The sequence below is a fragment of the Pseudochaenichthys georgianus genome, chromosome 14, assembly GCF_902827115.2.
Source record: "Pseudochaenichthys georgianus chromosome 14, fPseGeo1.2, whole genome shotgun sequence".
Lineage (NCBI taxonomy): Eukaryota > Metazoa > Chordata > Actinopteri > Perciformes > Channichthyidae > Pseudochaenichthys > Pseudochaenichthys georgianus.
Window position 1 is genome coordinate 25,709,429 of NC_047516.1, and position 23,665 is coordinate 25,733,093.

The following is a 23,665-nucleotide window of genomic DNA, read 5'->3' on the forward strand; positions in this document are numbered from 1 at the left end:
CAGAAGACTTTTCTTTTCAAAAAGTAAACTGTATTCTGAAAGCAAACCGATAAGCTACAACTCCAATATTGCAGGGTCCACACATGGGGTTATACAGTTTGACAGGGCTGATCAATAGAACCACTCATCTGCTACGGAGAGACTGTGTTATGTATCACAGCAGTTCACAGTGAATCTTATGGAACAAATCAGCTTTGTTATTTGAATTGGTGACCTGCTTTGCTCCATTGTACACCAAAGAGCCACCGCTGGTAAGATCCCCAGGGAGACAGACTGTTGGGGGGGAAGGTGCAAAGCTGCCACAGCGGAGCTAATGACATGCCGATGCTACATTTTCACAGGAAAGCTAAAAAGACAAGGTTGAGTACCCAGTGGCATTAGCACCAATCAAACATGGACCCTTTAAAGGTCAAGGAAATGATACGGTATATATAGTGATTTAGAATAGGACTTATTCTCTGGGTGGGTGTGTACAGCTATTGTTTTAATTATAGTAACGAGACCCAAGTTGCAGTTTTTCCAATACTATTGCTATATCTCGTTGTATAACCTAAATAATTGTAGTTTATACCTGTCTCATACTTGTTGAGCTTGTTTACATTTTATTTACTTGTCTTTTAATGACCATTTAAAATGTATTTATATGTATTCAATGTTTACCTGATGCCTTTAATGTTTAAAGCACTTCGAAATGTGCTATTAAAAAAAAACGTGCCTTGCGTTACTCAAGCTATAAAAGCAGTACATGTAATAGTCAATTTCAAGATCAAGGCTTTACATAAAAGTAAATACAAGTAAAGTGTTATCAAATATAATGTATGGTTATAAATTAAACCACCCCACAGAATATAAAGTAGTACAATTAGCTTTACTTCAACCAGGCATAACGTGTTACACTGCATACACGCTAATGCATTTATTCAGTTATTAGTCACATTTTATTAGTGCTGATTTTTTTCTATTTTTCCCAATTCACTTATTTTACTTTTGGTACTTTTAAGTATTTGCTGCTAAAACGTTCACTTGCAGTGCAGTAAGGCTGCAGTCACATATTTAGCAGTGGTTAATAGCTTATTTGTTGAACACTAGCTGGCCTCTCAAACCTTGCCCCAGTCCAGGATTTATCCGCAGCCCTCAGAAACCACAGTGTGACTCATATTTGGTGTGCAGTGCATATAAGGAATGAAATTGGGGCAGCCTTTCTAACAAATACTGGCGAGAAAAAGAAATCCACCACATCTCAAGCAGCAGCAGTTTCTGGCTGAAGGACCACCTCGAAGCAGCCTTAGCGTGCCTGTAGAGAATTACATCACCAGTGTTACGGATATGTACTGCTGTCAGTTTGATGGGTGTGCTACTGCCACTGACTCACTAAACCATCTCTAAAGGCCTCAAGTCACTCGCAGAAAACAAGTGCATGCATCAACTAATCTTATTTGCCTTTCCCGCCCACACTCATCCAAGGCAAATAATGCAACATGACATTCATTGTCAGTGTACAGAATAGCCTGAGTGACACAGTTATGAAGGGGCTGAGATAGGTTCCATTGTGCCAGCTTTCTGCATGCTTCTGAGCCTCCAAATCAACTGATTGCCTGGAATAAATTATTCATGTTTTGTTTTGCCTACCCTACGAACAATAGCAAGACAAATTCCTTATTTCAGCGCCTTGGGAAGACACTGAAAAGAAAGTAATTAGCCGATATGGCTCACTCTCAACAAGCTTTCATTTGTGTGGTTGTCTGGCAGTGTACAGTGTAATTACACTCTGGCATTTAGTGGAAATGCATGTTTGCAGGTACCCTTACAACCTGTTATAATCAGAAAAGCCGCTTTTTTTAGTCAACTTTATTTAATTGTGTTGGTACATTTTGGATTTTTAAACGTTTCGTGTGATAACAAGTTAAAAACAAATCCTGATATTTTACATCAAAAATGATTATACTGTATACAGTAACTACTGAAAGTCACCCTCTCTGCTCATTAAAGTGTTCTTCTTAGTGTTCGTACACATGTTGAGACTCACTTTGCGGAATGATGCATTTTGCATTCAGATTATTTGATTTTCCATTACATTCGTATAATTTGTCATATAGGACAACACTCACCATACACCGCACGACATACAGTTCACACCCAACACACATCCATTTTGCATCTAAAAGTCTAGACAGGACAAAGGTGCAGATATTTTCTATTGGACTGCTGAAGTGTCTAGGAGACATGTTGTGTATATTTATAGATTCAAGATTTTAAAATTAGGGATATATATATTATAATTATATATAATAATTGTATGATAACATATGTACTTTTTTGTCGAAAAACCATCATAACCTATTATTCCAAGATAAGTATTAAAACATGTCTTGAATTTACTTTATAACCTTCACTGTTGTTGTGTCATTATAACAGAACCCAAATATGCCTTCAAACTGGATGTGGAATCTTTAGAAAATTGCACATTATTAAACTCCAGACGCCTGCACTGTATTAATATTGCACGCTGCATGCAATTTTCTCCTGAACATTCCTCATCACCGTTTCTTATAAAGTATGTTTGTGAAGGGCCAGTCAATACACGCCGCTTCCTCTGGTGCGCTCAATAAAAGTGAAATGGTTTGTCAATGAGGATACATTCACAGTTGTGGAGAGGTTGAATGTAACAATGGATAGCTCTGACTTTACTATGCTTGAAAATATGAATTGGAAGATTTAGTTTGGTCAACTGGACAGGAGCAGGTATTAATAAATCCTGCAGCATGTGATGTCTTCTCCAAACAAAAACAAAAATGGTACAGTGCCCTATATTTATCTGATGCATTCTCTCCTGCTCGTCTCAGCTGTCTCCCTTTTTCTCTCACTCTTTTGTCATGTGTTTGTACCTTTGTTGTCCATCTTATGTGGGGAGAAGCACCCTGAACTCAACATCTACAACAGAAGATAACACAAACCAGACAATGTATCTTTGATGGAATTTGAGCCACCAAACAAACACGTTTGGGAGAGGCTGATCAATCAGTCTTCCCAACTTGTGCCACTGAGACAGTTGAATGAGTGTACAGAGCGGATTCCCAGCAGAGAGTCAAAGAGAGAGATGACTGGTGGCAGAACAACAGATGTTGATGAGACAAACAGGCACAAGCTCCATGTACATCAGCAACACACACGTCTCAAATCTCTACACAACAGAAGACTAAGTAAACAATAATAAGAGATCTAATGAATGCTAATAAGGACTGATGAGTACAATCTCTCCAGGAGAACAGCCCTTATCAACTTGAGCTGTCTGGTTACTTGAGCAGTGAAATGTCTCTGCATTCTTTAGGGAGTCCTTGAACTGGTATTAACAGTTGTAGTAGGTGTGAAATAGCATTAAGCAAGAGTAAGGCGCAACAAATTGATGGGTGATTCACGACAGCTGTTTGTGAAGATGCAACCAATTACAGGGGGTGATACAGCTGACCTCCTTCATGTGCAATCTAATGGTTCATAGCCAGGTTCATTTTGGCGCTTCTTGTGGGGGCATAACTCGGATGTAAGCTATCTTCTAAATTAATGTTCAAACAACTGAATGTATGTGATTATTATTTAGGTGCCCAACGGATCACATTACTCACACTATTATGGATCAGCAACTGGAAAGCATTAATGCAGCTCGCCCAATTGCATGTTTTTACTGAATATCGGCCAATTGTGAGGGGAATTACAACATTATTTAACACTGTGATGACTGTTGATGTGTTCTTCCTCTCTGTTTAAAATATTATTGTATACTAAATATCTTTGGAATTTGGTCATAAAAAAGGTGCGATATGGAGATGTCATCAAGTTTGGAGATAAGTATTTTTTCTAAAAGTTTCTACGTGAAATTATAAAAGACTTTAAGCTGCAGATTAATAGGAACATTTATTTGCTGTTCTTGTTCTTTGTGTCATAGTTTTGCTTATATTGATACCATACTGTTAGTGCATGTCCTAACATACACTGCTCAGTATGAATGGGTGAACGACATGTAGTATGTAAAGTGCTTTGAGGGGTCTTAAAGACTGGATAAAGCGCTATATAAGTACAGTCCATTTACCATTTACATACTTTCTACATAATTGAAAATAACAATATAAATGCACACGGCCAAAATACAGAAGTTAGTTTTACAGTGATGACCCAGTAATGCATGGAAACTGGCACTTGCTTTACAGCACAAGGATTCATTCAATGATTGTGTTAAGATGGAAAAAAACATAACAGCTAATGTTAGACACAGAAAAGCAATGTTTGACCATTTGTTTTTTTAAATAACATTGTTATGTTTGTCAGATCCCACTTATGTTTTAAAACCACAATCATGAAAGGGATAAATAATAGGTAACCTCCAAGTCTTTCTGTGGGGTCAGAGTCAAAATGCCTGGACTGAATGAGGCAGAATGGTAATTTAGCACAACTTTTGGGAGTGTTTTCAAATGGTAGTGCAATACTGAAACATTTGTCCCAGAGTAGTTTTGCCAACAAAACACACTTTTACTCTGAAAATAAAGTGAGAGCAATCCACATATGTTCAACTTCACAGTCAGCCATTTCTGGCTTCAGCAAGAACACTGACCATGGAGAAAACACCACTGACCGAGCCTTCTGTCTATGCACCTTAATAACTGCATCTCCTGAAACAAAGAGGAATACAAATACCAAGAGGTTCAAGTACAACAACTGCCAGAATAATGAGCCAAAGTTTTGTGAGAGAAATAATTGAAGGGATCGAGCAAGGTGCAAATGGATGTAGCTCAAAGAAAGGAGCCGCGAGTTGCATGTGCGGACAGCAGCTCCCGAATAATGTAAAGGGAATGAAAAGGTAGGACAGAATTTCAAACTAAAGTAACTATTGCATTCATGTAGGTCATGGAACAGTATTTAATGTTGACTTCTGAGTTGATTTCAATGTGATGAATAAAAGCAGTGCACTACATGAAGAATCAAAAGATACCCCCACAATTCAAAATCAGAAACTAATTAAACTCAAGACTGCGTTTTCTACCAAGGTGACCTCGCATTTAAGAAAATCCTTGAGCCAGAGTTTATTTTTTCCAGACTCATAAAAACATTTGGGATTGAAAGTTGAAATGTGAGTTAAGGGAGGTTTATTAATTATTTGTATCAAGGCTGGTTTCCCACATCTCGAGGCCACACAATACAATGTATGCAGTTCAAATACCTTACAACAGTTTGAATTCAGGCTTGTTTTTAATATCTTGTATTTTCTTATGTATAGTAAGAAAATGTTCAGGTGCAGATAAGCCAATAGCTGCTTCTCAATGTCTCTATTTCAAGGATGCTACGTCATCGAATCCCGCCGAAGGACTGTTCCAATGTACAGGATCCTTGGAATTCTACCGAGGACTGAATCCTTTGTTGCAGAAAATGTCAAGGCTGCTTATGTGTATCCTCGGCGGTCTTAAATGACCCACAATTCCTTGCACATGGACCAATTTCCCAAATCTTTGGCGGAAAATGGCTGAATCTGTGCAGTACACATTTAAATGTAAGTATGTTCAGTGGCGTCGTAAATGTGTTGGTAAATATGTTACATTTGTTATCACCATAAATGTGTTCCGTGAAAGTAAAGCAAGCTCATAATTAGCCTTGTACATGACGCACACCTGCAAACTTGCTAGCCTGTTCCATTCTTCGTTCTCCGAATGCGAGGAAGGATTCTTGCCTAGCTGAAGGACCTGACTCGGAAGGACATGTCCTACCAAGGAAGCGTCCTCGACTTTGAGAAACGGCTCCAGTCTGTTTGATACACAGAAGTAGCGGGAGAGTTGTCTGAGGCTAGCAGAGCTTTTCAGGTCGGCAGTAAATAATTCCCCTGACAGACATAACCATCTACAAGTTGTTTGTTCACCATCTTTTCTCATCATAGCACTCTAACAGCAATAGCTGGGCCTGACAAGAAAGGGTCCACTTCAAGAAATGCACTCACATACACACAGACAAAGACACCCAGCCAATTTCCTGGCACTAATCTCATCATAGCGGAGTTATTTTTTTCTCCATTTGAGTCAGGAGGGTGCGTGAAAGAAGACAAGGGGATATCCTGTGTATGCCAATCTGATTTCATGGTTGTGTCTGGCTGTTAAACAAATACAGCTTTCTTTCTCTTTCTGTGAGGGCAGACAAGAGCGAGGGCAGCAGAGGTAAATGGGAATCTTAGCAACATGGTCTTATTTGTATCATCCATTTAAATCAGGCTTCCGGAAAGAAACACAACAACTGATGTTCTGCGAAAGTGGTGAGAGCCTTACTTATTTATAAAGTCTAAAGCAAATGTGTAATTTTTGACATTGGGCTACATAAATTCAATTTGACAATTCCATTGACATACTGTATCGCAGGCGGCAATGAAATGTCTCCATTGTTTCCACCATAAACATGCTTGGAAAACGTGTCCAGAGTGCCAACAGGCCTGTAGTGGGTGGGAGGTTGGCATTATTCCAAAAATATTGCTGCTAAAAAGGTCCCGACAATATCTCCATTCTGGAAACAACAGATCTCACTAAGCATCGAAGTCAACACATCTTTATTCATGTACATTTGTATTTATGGCGCTGCATGTGTTTGTGTTCATGCGTTTGTTTCCACGGTGCTTCTTGACAGGAGGGAAATCAGACCTTCTGCAGAGGCGCCAACAGAGACCAGGACTTAATGAAAAACAAACATTCAGCATGAGCCACAAGAACCCACAACATTTACTCCGATTAAATAAACATGAGGAGCAGATACAGCCTGGCCTTTTTCATGTTAATCACTGAGTAAGCAGAGCAGGCAGAGCGGCGCTTTATGGGTGTCGAAAGACGCAAACCAGCACGGTTTGTGTTGCTGTGTCACTGAAACAGAGCACTGCATTTTCTTGTAAAAGCCAATAAAGACCATTTTAGATGCAGACATCGGTTGTAAGGTTCAGCCTTATGTGTAGCAACAGCGAGAGAACATGCGACAACAATGAATAAATAAAGCAGAGAGCGAAATCAGATGAAGTGCAGGCTGCCCTGTTCAAATGAGAACAAACAACAAGGACATAATGATGTGCTGAGATCGGTCCCAGCTCGAGCCGCACTGCAGGATGGATTTCAGCCTTTGAAGCTGCCCTTGTTGGCTTTAATAATTACACCCAATTGCTGACAGGTGTTAAGGCAAATGAACCATTTGCTTGAACAGGCACACATATTGCTTATGGTGACTGCACTGGGCTAGAGCTTTTATTGGCGTCTGACATTCACTATTACTAAAGAAGATTCGCTTTCTGTGAGAAGGGCCAATTTGTTTAGCTGTCTACAACTGACAACTCACTCATTGCTTAAAATCTCCTCATGGCAAGGCATGATGGGAGTTCATTGTAATCTGCACGAGACCTTTCATTCATACGTCAAAAGGTACTCTATTTAAATACAAAAATATGTTTTATTATTTGAACATTTCATTTTAACCTCTAAAGTAATTACATGCTTATACAAGCCTTACAAAAACAGCTTGTGTAATTTTATGTGAGCAGATTATTATACTTAAAGGTGGGGTATGTCATTTTTTTCAGAAACACTTTGTTATATTCCATGAAATGCTCTTAACATCCCGATAGCAATGAATATCTTAAGTGCTTTGAAAAAAATCCATTACAAAATGTAATCTGTGGAAGCCGTAGCGCTGTAAAAAGCACGACCAATCATTTTAGCCGGCCCGGCTAAAATAACTGGATAGCCTACCTGCCTGTCAGCCTTCCATCTGTGCTCAAACTTATCTCGTGCCCTCATTGGTCATGTGCGCATTCGTGTGTGTTGGAGGAGGGGCTCTGTAAGGAAGTGGCAGATTGTTTCCGGTTGTGTATTTTCAAATTCTAGCGCACTCGAGCCGGTTTCTCCAAAATTACCTACCCCACCTTTAATATACTATAGGCTATATTATGTATTACGGGTCTTGGTTTTGGCAAATATTTGGCTTCACAATAAAGTATACATATATATATATAAATAAAAAACAATATACAGATTGCTAATTGATACATTATCAGCATTTAGGTTTATATAGTATACATGCACAATTACAGAGCAACATTTACTTTGCGTAGTGTTGGTGACATCCAGATGAAGTCTAATACTGCTCCAAAAGTCATTTTTGTTTGCTGCAACTGTGCACAGCTAAGAATTCAGAGTAAAACTAAATATTCTGGATAAGTACATTGCAGGGATATGTTGATTTAAATATTATCATCAACAACTTGATAGATTGTTATTGTCCCTGAGCACACAAAAAACAAACATCAATTTGAGTGAAATAACTTCAAATAAAAACAAAGCTCAGCCAGCCAACTCGAGTGATTTACTTTTCTCATTAATGTACTCAACCGCACACACACCAGCCTGCAACATCAGCCTGCAGCATCAGCCTGCAACATCATTAAAGCAAATCCCTGGGCAGCAAGTGCCATGTCTGATGCATCACCAACGACAACATATGTAAGAGTAGAATAATTCCCATATCACAGGTTTTCTGTCTACAGTGTTGCATCCAACTAAAACCAAACATGTTCAAGCGACACCTTGTGCCAAGCTTCAACCACATTTAGGAAGCAGCCAGCAGCACTGGCACCCACACACACAACCAACACACAGACACACTGCTTGTGATGCTGCTTGTTTTCAACTTACTATAAATGTATAAGCTTGCCACATGGTGAGAGAAAATGTGCTTGGGAGAAGCGAAACCATGGAGACTGATTCCCTTGAAAGATTCAGTGAAAGCTTTTTAAGGAAGATGGCAAGGGACTTGAGATCTGTTAGTGACATGAGGAAGAGCTGCTAGCAGGAAACATGTGGCATTCATGACCAATGGAGGGCAGCATATAATGGAGGCTGGGGTGATGGTTCACTGAGAGCAGTATTCAGAATGTGTTATTTACCATTTAATTACTCTACCTTCAATGTGTTTCCTGAATGGAGTCAAAATGTCTGGTCAGAGACAATCATCTGTTAAATCTCGAGTAGATACATTAAGATGAATGTGTTTGTTTATGATATGTGTCCATTTAACTATTCCATTGTAATGTCTGAACCCCTGGAGATTCCAGCTCAGTGCACAAAATCAGTTTTGAAAAAATATGTTGTTTCTGTATGTGATGTGGTTGCAGGTTAGAAACCAGTGGAGGAGCAAAGCTTTACCTATCCTCCTCCTGGATTCAGAGCGGATGGAAGCTTTGCTGAAGCATATTAGTGTTTGGTATAGCCAGAAGGAAGCTTTAATGAGACTTTGGTTGATCATGAGAGCCTCCATCTATTGCCTCAAAGGTAAACATCAGAGCAGAACCAACAGACTGCTCATCTTATTACATTACATTACATGTTAGACGCTTTTATCCAAAACGACTTACATACTCAATACAATACAATACAATCCCCACAGGAGCAATTTGGGGTGAAGTGTCTTGCCCAGGGACACAACGACATACTGACTGCAGTGGGGTTTGAACCTGTGCTCCCTGATCCGAACAGGGCCGGCCCTTGGCATAGGCAGTATAGGCGAATGCTAAAGGTGCATCAACCCATCGGGTGCGCCGAATATTGGGGAGAAAACAAACAAAAAAAAGTTAGAAATTAAAAATATGTTTATTTTGAAATTTCATAACACAATTTCCCGATTTTGGATCAACAAAGTACACCTTATTATCTTATACTAACAGAACTGCGCCTATATTGCGTACAGCGCCCATAAACTATGGCGCACCCCCCCCCCCCCACCCAAATCAAGTTGAACCGCCCCAGCCCCAGTAAAAACCAGAGGTTTATGTGAAATAGTTCTTTTTTTGAAATAATGGTTTTAGTGTGCAATTATAGGTTTTAATTTTGTATTTGTGTAAAAACGTATCCAGCTTCTGTGTGCTTTTATTAACATTGGAATGTACTGTGTAAGCGGCCGCGGGGGGGAGAGCTTTAGCGAGCTCTCTCCTGAAAGATTGAGCGGCTCTGATAACCTCAGCTCAGTGAGGTAAAGGCACACCTTTATATGATCATTATAGTATATTGTATAGTATAAAACAATAAGAGAATACATGAAAAACAGTTATGAAATAATACTATATGACAGTAAAAAAATAATAAAGTTCAAAAGGGGAGTTACTTGTAAAATATCCATAAAGAAAAATCTTGCCGAGGGCAGCAAATTGGTCCCTGGATCCGAACACTATACGGACAACCCACTACGCCACACGCCTCCCTGGGTAGATAGTTCTTATCTGTTAAGGAATGCACTAGAAACAGCATTATTGTAAATTAAGCAAAAGAAACAGCATGAGGGCCTATTGCAGCACTTAAATAACGTGTGCGTGCATTAAAATGAAATTTATGCATGCATTAAGGATGTCACAAAAAACTAAACTAAACTAAACTGAGTATCGGACATAAAATGTACTTTTTACCCTGTAAAAGTGTTTAATGAATAACATAATGCCTATAATCATATAGAACAAGAATCAGTGCAATACTGACGTATCCTCTCCGAACTTTCCTAAGCCCATTTGCTTCCACTGCTGTCTTGGAAAAAGCGTTGTTTTCTTTGATTTCAGTGTGCGGTGCAGCCAGAACACTAACCACAGGAGGAAACCTTTATATATACAGTCCATGGAGGAAACGCATCCCTCTCCCTGGGATTTGGTGAGAAAATAAAGGAAAATGCTTGGGTTTCTTCAAGCTCTGGCTTTGTAGGAACAGCTCTCATTCCCTGTCATTTCTCTTTTTTCTCCACCTCTATGATTCACAGCAGAACACTGACTCTGTAAAGAAGTGAATGATGGATGCCGAAGCCTTCCTGTTCTGCATGTGCTATTCTTCTGCTCACTGCCGAAACAAGACTGTTGTCAGGCTGTAGCAGTGATTTTCAGAGGGAGACACTTATAGCAGTTGGTTTAATTTGTGTTGTTTTTTCTTTCTACAGTACACTGGTGTACAGTGTATGGCATCTGAGCAAAAGTGGTTCTCTCCATGGGCTCTCCAGCCAAGAAATGATTGTTAGATTAGCCCAGCAGGCTTACACGATTGTCTGCAGGCTGGAATACAGTCAATCTTCATGCTTTGACCACCAAGCAGGAGGCGATTAACTCTCTTTATACTATTAAACATTTGGTTACATGGGAACATTTTCTTTTAACGGTACAAAGGTGGTTTTGAAAATGTACCATGTGGGCGCCTTGGGAGGGTCAACATGTAGAAAAGTGATGATTGTTTAACCCGTGGCTTCACATTCCCTGCTACCATTCCTCCTCAGACCAATGACGTGATGTTACTTTTGGGACACTGTGGCTTCAGACAACACAGTGCAGGTTGCTTAGCAACTGGGTACGGAACGAAGATCATTAAATTGCTCTGATGCTCACTTAGTCCTTTATTATGTATCTGAAAACTTGTTGCTCCATCCTGCAGTGAATAAGAAGCTTCCCTTGAATGAACTTGTATTTCTCAAAAGCGCAGTGCACGACCCAGAGGGAAGTAAAGACACCTCAGGTCATTCCAAAATAATAATCTTTCAGCTAATTTGATAAATGGAAATGTCAATAAATGAATGACAGACAGATGAAGAAGCAATGGGAAATGTTCAACCTTTCATATCCCAGCAGTTCAGACAGTGAATTTGCTTACTGTGGTTTGCTGTGAAAACCTTTTTTCGGACTTTACCAAAAAAAGCTAATTTCCCCCCAGGATTAGATAGCATGGTTAAGTACTGATATCAGTATCAGATATAGTAATATCTGATACTATAATAAGCTGACCTCCACTCAGTTTACATTAAGTTAAATCAATGAAGCACACTGTGTCTGTGAATGCAGAGCTCTATGTCTGCCTGTATTGAGACTGTGAGCAGCGGCTGCAGGGTTTTCTTGCAACTGTATCTGCTGCACCTTCCTCGTTGTTCGGAGTTTGATCCTTTATGTTTTTTTCACTTATTGTAAGTCGCTTTGGAAAAAAGCGTCAACTAAATGATATGTAATGTAATGTAATGCTAACTGCGGTCCAAAACTCTATATTTTTGGAGTTCAAATGTTCCAGAGCACAATCCTCAGAGGAAGTCAGATTTATAAATACAGAGAAACACAATCCAATAAAAAGGAATATAGCCAAACCTCATTAGCAAAATAATCAGTGCCAAAGATGTAGCACTATAAAGAAAAATGACTTCTTAGCACCAAAGAGGGATCAATAATTGAAGACTAAAGACTTGAGAGTGAAGGCTTAATTGGATGTATCAATTGTCAATCAAAGCATGTTTGATCATTTGCAGAAAAAGTTTTATTTATAGTTATTTTGCAGCAAAAGTCCTATTTAAAATTCAACATCTTTAGACAGTTACAATAAAGGAAAATCCCTGAATCCTTTTATCTGCAACAAAGGGCTGCTTGCCCTCCTCAATTCTCCCTTTTTTTTGGTTTTGTTATAGTAATTTATATGGTGTAATTGTGCCAGCTACTATTTGTTTTAAACCTTGGTCGAGAGTGATTGCTATTGAAGGTAATTTGTTATTAAAAATAAAAATGCTGGGTTAGTGCAGGATGTTAAGTGTGATGGTTTTCTCTGACCAATCAGAGGTCTGTAGTGGTTTACCGTATCCTTTTAGTACCGGCTCAGCTAGCTTGGAACCTTGGCTGAAATGGTACTTAGGAAAGTATTAGATACCAAGCACTATCCCAAATGGAACACCAAAAAGAGCAAGCCAAGTAGATGCAGTGGAAATGCACCACGATAGACTACAAGGGAGTGAGCTTAGTATTCATCTGCAGTCTGGATTGGCTCAGTAACTAAATCCTGCAATAGGTCTGCTAAGAACTACAAGCCTGAAACCTGCTTCATTCTTGTCGAGGAAGTCCTTGAGGGGGAAGAGAAATGAATATCTACTGATAAAGTCGGTCTGAAAGAGTTCATTCATTGTCGAGAGGAAAACGAATTGTAATCTGTCATAGGCAGACATTTTCTCTACATGTCACTGGTTCAACTGTGTTTCAGCAGAAGAAATTAGGAGGTGACGGCATCAGTCACCTTGAATAAAGCCTGGAATTTCTCTGTATAATCAGAGTACTATAAAAAGACAGACGGTGCATGTTAGTGTTAGTGTGTTCTTTAAGCTGGTCTTTGCGATTCTGTTGTTCCCACTTTCAGTCTGCCAGTTTCAGCATCCAGTTGTGAAAATGTCTTATACATTTATAGGCACTTTAGCAGTAGGTAAAGAAAGCAATGGTTTTTAGGTATACATTTCTGTCTGTAAAAGCACAGCCAATTAAAAATTGGTTATAACAAGGAGTTATTGGGTGAGTAAATTGGACATTTACTCACTAAGTGGATACTCATCAAATGATTTTCACATATGCAAGACTTAATGAGGATATTTAAACTTAATCCCGCAGCAGGGTGGATTTCTTTATTTACATGGCAGAATTGAGCAGAAATCTGAAATGTGTAATAGTCATCGAAATCAGAACTGAAGGTTCTCCTTACAAAGCACTGGCCCACAACATGAAGAAAACTACCATCCATCATTTGATTGTATTAATAGTTGAATTGATTACCATCAGGTTTTATAAATAGAATCGCCCTGCACATCAGTTGCTCATCAAGCCTAACAAGAGTGTTTGCATATGCAATGCATGAACGCTATTCCCTCAAATTACAATAATGATCCACCCTAACTGCTTGGTATTCACCACCCACACTATCTTGTCCTTCCACTTCCTCCAAATGAAACCTAATACATGTTACTTTCCAAGGTGACAGAAATTATTCTAAAGAGGACACCTGATGCAGTTGGAGGTTGCATGTAGGACTTTTCTCATTAAACTGCGTAAAAAAGTATTTTTGTATATATTAGCCTGCACTCAATTACTATAATTAACACCAGAAGAAGCTGTAGTGTTGCAAGGGTTAATCTAATCTTTCTCTTGCGAGTCCAAATTCCAGGTAAAAGCAAAGCTTAATTGATGGAGAACACATTTAAAGAACTCTAAGTCATGGAACCTGGCCGATTTTAGTTAGCAAATGTTGATTGGTACATAACCAATCCATCACTGCAGAAGTAGATACTGTGTTTACTACACATGAGATCTCGTACAAGCTGGAGGGTGTGAGGCTTTTTCTATTAAAAGTGGTTTAAGAGCTGTGTTCCACCCAAACTGCATGTGCCATTTATTTATTTTCAAATTTAAATAAAAACTGCAGGTAATACTGGAGATAGAGGTCCTGGCTAGAGGTCCTGAATATGTTATGTTGACATGACTTTGCACAACATGAACTGAAAGACATCTTTATTACTTGAGGTCATATAGAAACAAACACAGTAGTGTAACATCAAAGATCACAGCCCACCCACTCTCACTTAACAACAGAAGGTATGCCAACAGAAATAAATCATTGAAGCACTGCTAAGGTTAGCAGATGTGAACATTAGGTAACGTTGTGTATAATTATGTTATCTCAGCCAGCCATTGTAGTCCTGTCCCTCGAGACTGCACTCAGGCGGAGCCTTTTTCCCTTCATCAACACAACCCACAGAATGCAATTACGAGAACACAAGATGTCTCTAAGTGAATATTGACGATAAATAGATATGGAATAGATGTCTTTTTTAGGAGATTAGAAAACAATGCCACAATTAGCTGTTTCATCTATTTAACACTGCCAAGCATTTATTCAAACAAATTAAAAACACTGAATACTAGTGAGGAACGGCTTAAAAATCTCAACAGTGTTAAGTCTAAGAATGAATGTTTCCAGACAATTGGTACCAAAAAAAAGTAGCTTTTTAATTATCCCAGCTAATGAAATATTACAGAGGAGGAAATATCTTCATACAACTCTGTTTCTTTATTACACCACGCACACTTTCCCCTTTCCCTGCCATTAATCAGGCAAATCAATTACTTTGACAGGATTTGCAGAGTCAGGAATGTGTGTTATATTCATATCTACACAGACTGCAGACAGTCTGGGAGAACATCCAGAAATATGGTGAGAGAGTCAGTGTGAGAGATGAAAAGACAAAGAAAAGAACAGACACGGCCCAGTTCTGTTGGCCTTACAAGATTGTCATCTCTTTTTCTTTCAAGCTATTTGATGTACAGTAAAGCTTATTATAGCATATCAAATCACCACTATGAAAACAAGTGTCTTCAGCTGCATTTTAAACAATGAATTGAATTAAAAAAGGACACTTCAAATTCTTAACTGGAGACTTGAAACATCCACTTAGTCAATGGCTGGAACAAACAACAGAGATAAAAAAAAAAAAAAGACTAAATTGTGCTTATCTTCAAGGGCTTCATATTGGCTTGATCTTTATCTAGAATAGACCACAGAGAGTTATTGTGGGGTAGGGGGTGGGGGGGCAGTACGCTACTCAGTAACCACACAAAGTGCAGGGTGCACTAACCATAGCCCTCCCTCTGGTTCGAGCATGCATGGCTGGCTGCGTGATTTAGCTCAAAGCACTTCTGTTGGTGGGAGTGCGCCCCCAGGATAAAGCAAGCTGAGCAGCATCAAGGAAATGACAGCTTTTACAGCTTGCAAGAATCCGCTGGAAAAATTCTCTCGCATTGGCTGCTGAAGGGTTAAGCTGAGCTCAGCTATGGTGAGTGGAGGGGAGAGCGCTGAAATCTTTTCCATATTACGGCACACATGAGGAACACATTTAAGTGAGTTCATATCTCTCTCTCTCTCTCTCTCACTCTCATTCTCACTCTCACTCTCACTCTCACTCTCACTCTCTCACTCTCTCACTCTCTCACTCTCACTCTCACTCTCACTCTCACTCTCTCACTCACCAGTGAGAGGCTTGAAGAGCTACAGCACGTCAGCCTGGGATAAACTGGCCTGAGCTACAGTTAGGTGTTATCAAATGATCAGAGCATTCACATGCAGCTGATGATGTCAGTGCTTTGACCATACATCAGCCAGCATTGGTGTCATCTTGTCTTGGGGAAATCTGTCAGCTGTCAGACAGCCATCGCACAAAAAAAGTGTGTGTGCTGAGTAAGTCTGACAGTGTGAAGGGAAATGATATAACAAGAACGACACAGGAAAAGGGTAGAGGAAAGAAAAGGGATAAGTGGCTGCTAAAAGACAGGCATCTGCGGCTTTGTAACTAAGAGGAGAAACCGCAGAGGCAAGTGATTATCGCTGCACTACTGCAATTACACAAAAGGTTCTCAATGTGGAAGCTAGCAAGGGCAGCATGCTTACGCTTCAGAGAGCAGCACCGAAAAACGTTTGAATAAGCAGGAAAAACAGAACAGACAATTTGTCTAAGAAGCGTTCAGCGCCTCAGACACTAACCATTTAAAAAGGCAAATAAAGTAATGAGATGAGACCAGATAAAAGCACAAGGTGTTGTCCTTTTTACACCGATTTAAGAGATCACTGTGAAGTTTAGTCATTTTGAAATGTTATTTTGGAAACACTTTCATTTCAAATATGTAGTGCTAAATTAAAGCACTATGGCATGCAAACATACTAATCTCCCAAAAGAAGACGGTGTGGTAAACAAACAGTACCTGCTAAACTTCAGCATATTATATTGTCATGACACTTAGAGTATTTCTCAACACCATCGCTTCAATGACAGAATACTAAACTCATTTCTAACCAAGCAGAGAGAATTTGAAATACCCGATAACTGTTTTGTATGCAGCCAGTTTTCTGCCGTGGTATTGTAGACAGCTGACTGGAACCTTTTAAGCAGCACACACAGACAGTATGAGGCGTACGTGTGAAGATCAAAGCCAGTGAGAGGACTCTGAAGGCAGCGAACACTGGAAAGCAGACACATCTGATGTAGGTTCTTGGAACACAAAACACTTGAAAGTATAGTCGCTCAAAGTGTTTTGTGGAGAAAGATGGAAGACGAAACATTGTTCCTGCATGTCCGCCATAACAGGGGACACACACACACACACACACACACACACACACACACACACACACACACACACACACACACACACACACACACACACACACACACACACACACACACACCACACACACACACACACACACACACACACACACACACACACACACACACACACACACACACACACACACACACACACACACACACACACACACACACACACACACACACACACACACACACACACACACACACACACACACACACACACACACACACACACACACACACACACAGAGAGAACAGACCCAATCCAACGTTTCAAATCTCATTCGGAGGGTGTTCAAGGACACATGAGCAGACCAGTCTGAGCGAAGATGTGTCCTTGACTGCTCTGAAGAAATGCCAAGTCATCAGTGTGTCAGCAACTACATTTATTTATCTCGTACCAATACCCAAACATGGATTCTTTCTCACCAGTCTTGACTTCAATAATAATACAATGTGGGATTGTATAGCGAGATTATGCAGTCTCTCCTCAAACTTGTTCACCTTTATATTTGATTCTCAAGTGCAAAGTCCAGTGGAGAATGCAGACCATGGTGACAAATCTTCAACCTGCATGATTTTAAAAAGCAGGTTAACTGCTGGATGCGGACACAATCCAGATATTGCAAGTGCACTAGTTCTTTCAGTGTAGATGTCATTGGAACGGATATAATATGTCCATCCTATTACTTAATTATTAAAAAGGAACAATATTTTTGTTTGGGTGGGATCATCAATTCAACTAATTTATACAGCAGCTTTAGGTAGGGTATCAAGAAATGATTGTAACAGGTTAGATTCCGTATAAATCATTTCGAAGTTTACAGTTAAAAGTATATTTTATACAGTCTACAGTATGCCCGTGCAACATCATCCGTCTTGTCTACAGCGTTTCTTTCCAGAAATAATTGTGAAATTGTAAAAGAAAAAAAAATGTGTTCTTTATATGTAAAACATAAAACATGATAATCCCATATAATATCAAAATAATGTCTGTTTCCATGAACATTTTAAAAGATTATCGCATTTAGACACCTGTCGACAATGTGCTAGAGTGTGTTGATCACTTGCCGTTCAACATCATGATCAACACTTCAAAAGGTTCACTCTGCAAGTAAATATTCTGTTTTCTCATTCGTTTTCTATGTTCTCTCTTTGCATTATTGATTGTGTCTGCTGTTCACATTTGTTCTACTCTAAATATATGTTTACATAAAAAGACAGAAGCTACAGTTTATCATTAAGACAACCAACCAGTTAGCAAAAACGGAAAGCTCTTCAGTTTTTTGAAAGGCTCATGTTCTCTCTGAAAAGCTTTTAATAAAAAGGATTGATGCATTTGAATAATACTCCATTTCCCAAAGTGCACTGCCTGCACAAAGAGAAAATGGCCTTATAAGCTGGCAGAGAGTGGGAATTTAACAAGTATATGGATTGGGGAGCAGGAACACTAAGCTTGGCTGACGGACAGATTGAAAACAGAGGGAGAAATCAATCAGTGAATGTGCAGGCTCAACAGCGCATCAATGATTTTACTAAGGACGGACAAGAGTGAAAAATGAAGTAAGGATGGAAAAGAGAGCTAAGAGAGAGAAAGGAAGAGATGTAGCTAGCAGGCATTTCCATGTGTAATAATTGACCCTCTGCCCTGTGATCGACCGATCGATGTCTTAAGGCTGGATTAACTGGAGAATTCCCCATCAGCTGAACCCATTCAAACACTATGGCAGACACTGAAAGCCCTCACAAAGGGAAGTGTGTGGGACAGCGTCACAGACCATGTCTCTGCTTTCGGCTCCATCTAGCTCATTACCTGTGTTTGTCTTGGGTGAAATTTACATCTAGTCAGGCCTGTAAAATCTCTTGAACCTGAACCACCGGAGCCAACAGAAATTACACAAAGAGGACATTTTAATGGAAAGGATTCACACCGGCAGCCGCTCACAAAGGGGATGGAGCAGCATAACAAATGGACACTTTCAGAAGCCTGGCAGTTCTTATAAGTCTCCCATGCAGTCAGCAGGTTGTGGCCTTAGCAGAGTGATGATATTGGGTATCATTTCATTCGGGCTATGAAGTATGCGTGCAAACACACACATCGAAACAGACTGCAACATACTGTAGCATTAAATGTAAAAATGTTAATGGCCATTAGGGTTTAAAATATGTATACATACAGTATAAACTCACAAGGAGCAAAACCGAAGTCAGGTCGGCCTGATTTGTGATGCGATATCAAACAACTTCTATCTTTAGCTTGTCAGGCTGTAAAATCCACTTGGTCTGCAGCAACCATGTTAAAATCTCTGATCACTCAAACTGTGCAATCCATCTTTTTTATTTGTTTTAACTGCGTCTGTTCTGAGGGTTTAGCTCTGCCCACTTAATTCTTCAGATGTAATTATAATGAAAACAAGCATCATGTTTTTTTAATCAGTTTTTTTATATTTTCTGAGGTTTTTCTTCTTAAAGAAAACCACCGCAGAGTTCCATATTTGAAGTGTGCTTATCCTGTCCCCTTGGACTTTGTCTCTGACAGTTTACCACTGCTTTATTGAGCCTTAATGAAAAGGGCATCCCTAATCTGTGATGCCACATTAATGAACCACTCCACAGTGATTTGAGTAGAAAAGAGAAAAACAGTTACAACTCCCAAACATGGAGGCATGGAGAGACAACTCCTAGTTTGCAAATGAAGGTGCCAATTTTAATATATCAACCATTTAAATTCAAGATAATAATAATCCCTCAATATTAAAAGGGACATGTGGGGGTATATGAAAAATGAAATATATAAAAAAATTACTTCAAAGATCCAAGAATGATATCATTAAAAAAGCAATATTATTGCTGCTTTATTATTGGGCTTCAGTGGATGTGGGTACGTCAAATTAAATGTTTGTAATCGTTTGGTTTCTTGTGTCTACTATTACATAATGTGCTGTCCACGATCATAAAATGTACAAACGTAAATTCTGTAATTACAAGATATTGCCCTTTTAATTCAGCTAATCAGTTATGCAGCAATCCGTTCTCATTATCTGGGCTCAGTCCCTGATGTCAGTCGTGTCCCATCTGCCCGCAGCAGAGAACTGTCTGCCAATGTAAACACAGACCCTCGCCACCATAGAACAATGTTTGCCAGCCAGCGGGGCTGAGCGAGCAAGCTACATTTGACAAAACATACAAACACAAGAAACAATGTATCAGGAGGAATGATGTCAGTTGATCGCGAGTGTGGTGCGGGTAGATCGCGCACCGTAAAACAAATAAAAAGTAACAAAAGAAAGAAAAGTAAAAAAAAAAAAAGTTTATAGATGTAAGCCTATCATCCACCACCCCGTTAGCAGGTGCCACTTGATTGACGTATCTTTGAGACATTCCTAGTCGCTCCCGACAATAATAGACTGACTTCAAGTGATGTTGCATCTTTTTGAACTCACTGCACTTATGTTAGATACCAACTAGAACAAAATGAACATATCTTACCATGATTTAATTGTAATACACGTTTCAAAAATGATGCCGGAATAACTACATACTGATACTGGTTAGTAAAAAACATGAATTAATGCTTTGACAAGTCTGCAGACAAGACGGCAGGCGAAAAACCTTTTAAAATGTGTGTTTTCTGAATGGAGATCGGATCGATCAGGCTAAACTAATGTTGTATGTATATGGTCCGTCCAAAATCACAACAACATGATTCAGACAAAGATACAACAGCGACTGTATTCGCCATGAAGCAGACAGTCTGTGGTTTACTTTGTACTTGTTTAACTTTTGTCCAGTTTCTGAACAGATATGAGGAGCTGTGAGCTCTGAGTGCTAACAGCTAACGGCTGCTGTTTTGGTTTTCTGATTCAACGCCAGTGACGGCAGGCTGAGATCCTCACCGCTGATTGGCTGCCGCGAACGCGTCATTCGCATCAACCGCGTCTTTGCATTGACTTAGCCCGGAATTCCACCGGGTCCGTCTGCACCGCGGTTTTGTTCCGACCTCCTACAGCGTCAAACCCCACCGGAGGAGAACCCTGGCATTTCTCCTCCTACTTGAAAGACTACAGAGGGATAGGGTCTGCAAAATTAGTTTATTTTGGGGATTGACTGGATGCTCTGAACGTTCCACTTCCTGCTCGGCGCTATGCAACGCCTTGCGTCTCGCGACAAAAATATGCGGCTGGTCTATTTTTGTCGCGAGACGCAAGGCATTGCATAGCGCCGAGCAGGAAGTGGAACGTTCAGAGCATCCAGTCAATTTTTAGCGGAGCCCAGCGCCAAGATGCTTCTGGGACGCTTCTGGTGGAATAGCACCCCTTGACTAGAGTGGCCGCGAACGATGTGAACGATGTGAACGCCGTAACGCAGCGCAGACGGACCCGGTGGAATCCCGGGGCTACATGTAATCGCACCGCCCCCAAAATCGCATCGCGTCCGGTGTGAACGCACCAATGGTCTATGCACGGATAAAGAATGTTGTTAGAATTTTGAAGAATTGTGTTAAAAATAACTAGTTTTAATGTTAATGTTAAATGTTGCACTTGCATGAAGCTTCAGTGGATAAGCCTCACAGTTAAAATGGCACTTTGTTATTTTTTTCTTTGTTGTTGTTGCTGTCAACAAAATAATGTACTCATTCACTCAAACAAATGGAAAATAAGCTACATACATTTATATTTAGGATTGTAATGAAGGAATTAATGAAAGTTAAAATGATAGGTATGATGTAAATATATATATTTATCCTTTTTGACATGTTAGTTATGTTGTGTTGTGTTGTGTTCTTGGTTTAATCAAATTGGAAGTTGCACCAAATGATTTGATGTACTTCAGATGCAATTAGCCTACATAAAAAGGCCTCAAATTGGAAGTACTGTCTGGGCTGTCTTTTTCACTCAATTCTGCAATAGGTAGATCTCGCCTTTCACCAAGGCCGAGGTCGGAGATCTTGGGCTTAAAAAGGTTGGTGACCACTGATGTAGACTATAACAAGAGGAGGCACACAATAGCTGTCAGTAAAACAGGTGTCATTTCCATTCTACATTATCCTCATACATTTACGTTCGGGTTGTATTCTTTTATCCATACTTTTTTTTAGTATTATCAGAGGCTTCAAATATGTAAAAAAAAAAATGCATTGAGCAGTGATGGATGACTGCAGATTCACAGCAACTTTTTTGTAATTGTTCAACATAAATAACGGCTGATATGAGCTGCTTTTTGAGCAAAAGAGAAATGCAAGAGTTTACGGAATGTAACCTAATGCAATTAATCATATGCACGCTTATCAAACAATTGAAACACAGAACTAAAGCACAATACAATATAAACCAACCAAAAACAGTAAAAGACAAAAGAAAAACAAAAGAGCAAATAAAATGAGTAAACTAAAAATATAGAGGTTTTGCAACCCCTCACCCACTGTTATTAACACCCGTAGTTTCTATGACTTGTCTCTTTCAACTCTATCATTGTTATTTGAGCAGATCTCAAACGCTGTTCCCTCCCCACCGTAAAGCTGTCAGCTGAGCAACTGGCAGCTTGATTGATTCTCACTCAAACTGAAAAGTCTTTACCTGGCGCTCCCTCCCACATCGTGCTACAGAGATGCAACTCCACATATTCATATGAGGACCTGAGAGGCTTTTATGTGTTTACACAACGTATAGATGGGCACTGAGTGCTATTTAAGGATGCAAATAAATGCGCATTAGCTTAAATGAGCTCAATGATGTGTTGAAATGTAATCTCAGGTCAGTGAGAGCTTACAAAGGCCCATGGTGCACCATTACACCACAGGACTCCACTAAAACACAGCTATCAGGCATATATCTTGTAGTACCTGATATGAAACAGCAATGTATACTGATGAGCCATAAACCGCAGCACGGTATCATTAACTGAATGTATTGTATAGCATGAATTGTTAAAGCATCTAGAGGCCCAGCAGTATAGAGTGCATTATTTATGCTTTCTGCTCTTTGTGGCTCCATGTATCCAAGATGAATGAAGAGGAAGATGAAACGTTCTGTGGCGACTGCCAGGGGTGAAGGGCTCAGGAATGAAAAATCTACCCAGGCTGGCCCCGTTTCCCTTCTCTCACTCACACACACAAGCTCCCCTCAATCTCTTACCATCTCCTAGCCTATTTGAAGGTGACATGTACAGTAGGAGGAGATGGATGTGTGGTTTGCAGCCATTAAAATGTCCCCATGAGGCGAAAGAGCTGTTTGTGTCTTGAGAAGAGTTACAGAGCCCGGGGTGAGTCAGAAACGGGAGTCACGACGCTGAGCTGTTTTTCATCATAACAGGACGACCCTTTGTCACCACTGAGAGGAAACACAGCTGCCGTAAGAAATACATTCGGCGCATGAAGGAAAACAGAAAGGAACAGCGGCTTCATGGCAGGTAAAGCAGGCCAGCCTCATCCAAAACACATTGAAACTGCCATTAAAGCAGAGCGGCTGAGTCAGCCTGGGAAGTGATTTTGGTTTTCTGACACTTGCTGTGAACTTCAAGAACAAGCTACATTTCTCACAATAGGTATTATTAGTCTATTAAAATGAACTACAGGGATTAGAGATCCTGATTATACCAGTCTTCTCTTTGTAGCAAACCTTCGGTTATGCTGAAATCATCAAATAAAAATTCCTTGTGGCCCCGGTGGTGAGTGTGAGATATTTTT

General features: G+C 39.8%; 1 protein-coding gene across 1 annotated transcript in view; it reads right to left on the reverse strand.

Annotated features, from left to right (window-relative positions):
* The window catches only part of auts2a (activator of transcription and developmental regulator AUTS2 a), a 288,131-nt gene that overhangs the window by 227,189 nt on the left and 37,277 nt on the right, over positions 1–23,665 (reverse strand). The gene's annotated exons all lie outside the window — the stretch shown is intronic.